General features: G+C 38.6%; 1 pseudogene; it reads right to left on the bottom strand.

Moving 5' to 3' along the window:
* Positions 1 to 244: 244 nt before the first annotated feature.
* On the bottom strand, positions 245 to 1,141 carry LOC137385593 (ice-structuring glycoprotein-like; annotated as a pseudogene).
* Positions 1,142 to 5,013: the final 3,872 nt, after the last annotated feature.

Here is a 5,013-nt window from a genome sequence, read left to right as displayed (position 1 = left end):
AACAGCAACAATAATGAATTACTTCATACTATAATGTAGTTGTCAATCTCATAGTCGTGTCTGCGAAGTGCGTAGAATCTACTGCTATAATGTCTCTATTAAACATAGCTCTGTTCGACCATTTTGTACTTGATCTTTGTACACCTGTATCAGACTTGGTATAGTTCATCAAATAGTTACTCGGACAAAAACGGAAACCTCCGATGGTTAAACATGGTTTTTACCAGTTTGCTGATTTTTGTAGTTAGGTAGGTGAGTAGTTTGTTAAGTAGGTGATTGCTGTAGTTAGGTAGGCGAGTGCTGTAGTTAGGTAGGTGAGTGCTGTAGTTAGGTAAACGAGTGCTGTAGTTAGGTAGGTGATTGCTGTAGTTAGGTAGGTGAGTGCTGTAGTTAGGTAGGTGAGTGCTGTAGTTAGGTAGGCGAGTGGTTAGTTAGGTAGGTGAATGCTGTAGTTAGGTAGGTGAGTGCTGTAGTTAGGTGAGTACTGTAGTTAGGTAGGTGAATGCTGTAGTTAGGTAGGTGAGTGCTGTAGTTAGGTAGGTGAGTGCTGTAGTTAGGTAGGCGAGTGCTGTAGTTAGGTAGGTGAATGCTGTAGTTAGGTAGGCGAGTGCTGTAGTTAGGTAGGCAAATGCTGTAGTTAGGTAGGGGAATGCTGTAGTTAGGTAGGTGAGTGCTGTAGTTAGGTAGGTGAGTGCTGTAGTTAGGTAGGTGAGTGCTGTAGTTAGGTAGGTGAGTGCTGTAGTTAGGTAGGTGAGTGCTGTAGTTAGGTAGGCGAGTGCGGTAGTTAGGTAGGTGAATGCTGTAGTTAGGTAGGCGAGTGCTGTAGTTAGGTAGGCAAATGCTGTAGTTAGGTAGGTGAGTGCTGTAGTTAGATAGGTGAGTGCTGTAGTTACGCGAGTGCTGTAGTTAGGTAGGTAAGTGCTCTAGTTAGGTAGGCGAGTGCCGTAGTTAGGTAGGCGAGTGCCGTAGCTACATGTAGGTAGATGAATGCTATAGTTAGGTAAGTGAATGCTGTAGTTAGGTAGGTGAGTGCTGTAATTAGGTAGGCGAGTGCTCTAGTTAGGTAGGTGAGTGCCGTAGTTAGGTAGGCGAGTGCTTTAGTTAGGTAGGTGAGTGCCGTAGCTAGGTAGGCGAGTGCCATAGTTAGGTAGTTGAATGCTATAGTTAGGTAAGTGAATGCTGTAGGTAGGTGAGTGCTGTAGTTAGGTAGGCGAGTGCTGTAGTTAGGTAGGTGAGTAATAATAATAGTAATCCTCCAAAAATAATTTAAGGAGTTGTTTTCCCAGCTAATCCTGGGCTCGAAAAAACTTGGCTGCATAGTTTTGCCTTGTTTTCATTCACTTCGGTTTAGGCAGGATGACGAAATTTTGGTTGTTTTGTGTTTGATACCTTCTCAGTGTAATTCAGAGGTTTCAAGTTAATTGAGCCACTAGTTCATGAAGTGTTGCCAAGATACTGATGCCATTCCGAACAGGCCAACAAGTAAAAACATGCTGACAGGAAATTAGTTTATAGTAACACATTGTAGTTGAATTTCTTGGTAATTAAGGCTCAAAAATAGACTCAAAAGGTTATTAATTATTCAGGTAGATTGTCTAGCTTCAGCGTTCACAACAGGTCAGAGCCTACTGCTGTTGCTACTGCAAACCAAGAAAATCAATTCAATAATAAATGAATAAAAGTCCCAAAATTAAATTGAATTTGATTTCAATCAATCTGAAGACTACACACAATTATGAAGGCACAGCTCATCATGATAAAATGATTAAAAACGGTGTAGCAAAATACACTCGCTAAATACATATTTAACTAGTACTTTGTTGATGAAGATTGTTACATTGATGTAACTTGTTTGTGTACACAGAGGTTGAAGAGGATTTGGAACCGACAAGTGATAAGGATGGTGATATCAGTTTCTTCTATTAACTCTAAAACATTACTTTTTGAGAGTGCAAACTATTTTCTCTATTTGATGTGTTTTCATTGTATTTTGCAATCTTAATGATTCAAAATGATATTCAGTTGAGAAGGAATTGTGCTAATCCAAGTGCTATCACAGTTGAATGAAAGTTGTTAATATGGTCAGGGATAAGGGGTCCTGCTTGTATGTCCAAGACTAGGCTTTAAAGTGTTAATTTTAACAAAGTGAAATGTCTAAAAGTGTAAACATCTCTACCAATGAATGAAGGTATGCGATAAGCTATCGTTCAGGTGTACATGTATACATAACCTTTCAATGATATGTGAACATCTAGGCAATTGAACCATCAATTAGAATACAAATAATTTGTATCTGAATTTAATAGAAAAACTTTAAACTTTTGCTGAGCACATTTATTATGTGATATTATCAGTTTAATTATCAGCTTACAAACATCTAAGCATACAAAATATATATACAGATGATGAGGGATTGTAACAACCTTCTGAGTTTGGTTAAATTATTGTCTACCTTTATGTAACCCAATCAAGACAAATGCTACCGCAGTTTTACATGTAGGAGTGATATGCATTTAGAATGCGAACACCCATGTATTCTTCATATGCATACATCCTACGCATACACCATACGCATACACCATACGCATACACCATACGCATACACCATACGTATACAGCATACGAGTACACTGTATGCATAAACCATATGTATATATCATACGCATACATCATACACATACATCACACATATACACTATACACATACACCATACGCATACACCATACACATACGCATACACCATATTCATACACCATATGCATACACCATACGCATACACCATATGCACACACCATAGGCATACACCATATGAATATGGCATACGAATATACCATATGCATACACCATACGCATACACCATATGCATACACCATACGCATAAACCATACGCATACACCATACACTTAGAAACTTCAGGACATTTTAAGCAACTCTTGCGCATGACTAAAATGTAACTACATACATGTTTGGCCACAACTTGAAAACATCTACTACCATTACCAGTAATTTTAAGACATTTGTAACCTGTATGCCGTTGTTTATGGCAGTCAAGTCATGAATTGGATATGAGCCAAGCATCAGCATGGAATGAGCATACTGAACGGATCGCTGAATTTCTCAGTTGTGCTGTTAGAAAATGCCAAATCACAGCTGAGCCAAAGCCATAATATCATTTTTTAAACGAGTTGGTAAGCTTTTGCGAGGTACGATATACTCTTTATTGTGTGTAATGGAAAACAACTCTCATCTTTGACAGTGATAAATGTACAACATATAGTGATGTCTCTTTGCTGTAGGTAATGGAAAACAACTCTCATCCTTGACAGTGATAAAAGTACAATATATAGTGATGTCTCTTTGCTGTAGGTAATGGAGAGCTACTCTCATCCTTGACAGGGATAAACCACAAGGTTGTATAACTTTTCGGTTTGGCATACTTGATATCTGCTGAAGTGTACATGTTGTGAGCGAGCTTGTGTAAAATAGTATATATTTTAATGAAAGTATGCGCTTCACTGGGTCGCTGTACTTAAAAACAATAGTGTAAACTGCTTTGCTTGTTTGAATGGTCAGGAAAATGTTTCAAAGAGATCATGTGACCAAAGAGATCATGTGACCAAAGAAACAATAAGCTAATCTGGCAAAGTTTATTTGTCAAATCTAATTTTAAATCTGGGAGACTCGTAGGCTAATAGTCTACGATCTTCTTTGTTTGAGCCATTACTTAATTTATGTTCACCCCTTCCCGTGTCTCAACTGGTAGAACTAAAGCTATTAAAAAAATCCGTGAAGAAATGAAAGTGCATAGGATGAGCCTCAAAACAGTTAAGGTTTCCAGCACTGGCAATGTATTGGCAGTGTGAGCTGTTTGATGTCATATCCCATATTTGCTCCACTACATTAAAATGAGCCGTTACTCTGTTTAACTTGTTGTAGTTTTGTTAGTGAGGCAGTTACTACTCAGTTACTACTCCTAAACTAGACTATGATTGGCTGGACATAATGAGCATTTATTTTTAAAACAATGGTATGTGCTATAGTATGGTATGTACTATGGTGTGTGCTATGGTATGTGCTATGGTATGTGCTATGGTGTGGTATGTGCTATGGTATGTGTTATGGTAAGTGCTATGGTATGTGCTATGGTATGTGCTTTAGTATGGTATGTACTATGGTATGTGCTATGGTATGTGCTATGGTATGTGCTATGGTGTGGTATGTGCTATGGTATGTGTTATAGTGTGGTATGTGTTATGGTATGTGCTATGGTATGTGCTATGGTATGTGCTATGGTATGTGCTATGGTATGTGCTATGGTATGTGCTATGGTATGTGCTATGGTATGTGCTATGGTATGTGCTATGGTATGTGCTATGGTATGTGCTATGGTATGTGCTATGGTATGTGCTATGGTATGTGCTATGGTATGTGCTATGGTGTGGTATGTGCTATGGTATGTGCTATGGTATGTGCTATGGTATGTGCTATGGTATGTGCTATGGTATGTGCTATAGTGTGGTATGTGCTATGGTATGTGCTATGGTATGGTATGTGCTATAGTGTGGTATGCGCTATGGTATGTGCCATGGTATGTGCTATAGTGTGGTATGTGCTATGGTGTGGTATGCGCTATGGTATGTGCTATGGTATGTGCTACGGTTTAGTATGTGCTATTATTATTATGGTATGTGCTATTATTAGTATGGTATGTGCTATTATTAGTATGGTATGTGCTATGGTATGGTAAGTACTATGGTATGGTATGTGCTATGGTATGCTATGTGCTATGCAAATAACAAGTCTGTTGAGACCGTAGCACTGTCACCAAACATGCACTCACATTTCAGCCAGTTACAAGAAAACTGCCTCTTCAAATGGCCAAAAATTAGGTGATTTCAAGTAAGACAACAAACAGATTGTTTTACTCCATCATATTTCCATATATCCCAACAGGGGACCTTCACTCGCGGCTCTCTGTCTCTCTAGTACTCCATCATATTTCCATATATCCC

This window comes from Watersipora subatra, chromosome 1 (genome assembly GCF_963576615.1).
Source record: "Watersipora subatra chromosome 1, tzWatSuba1.1, whole genome shotgun sequence".
NCBI lineage: Eukaryota > Metazoa > Bryozoa > Gymnolaemata > Cheilostomatida > Watersiporidae > Watersipora > Watersipora subatra.
Note: the sequence above shows the minus strand (reverse complement) of the source record. Positions and strands in the feature narration are given on the sequence as shown.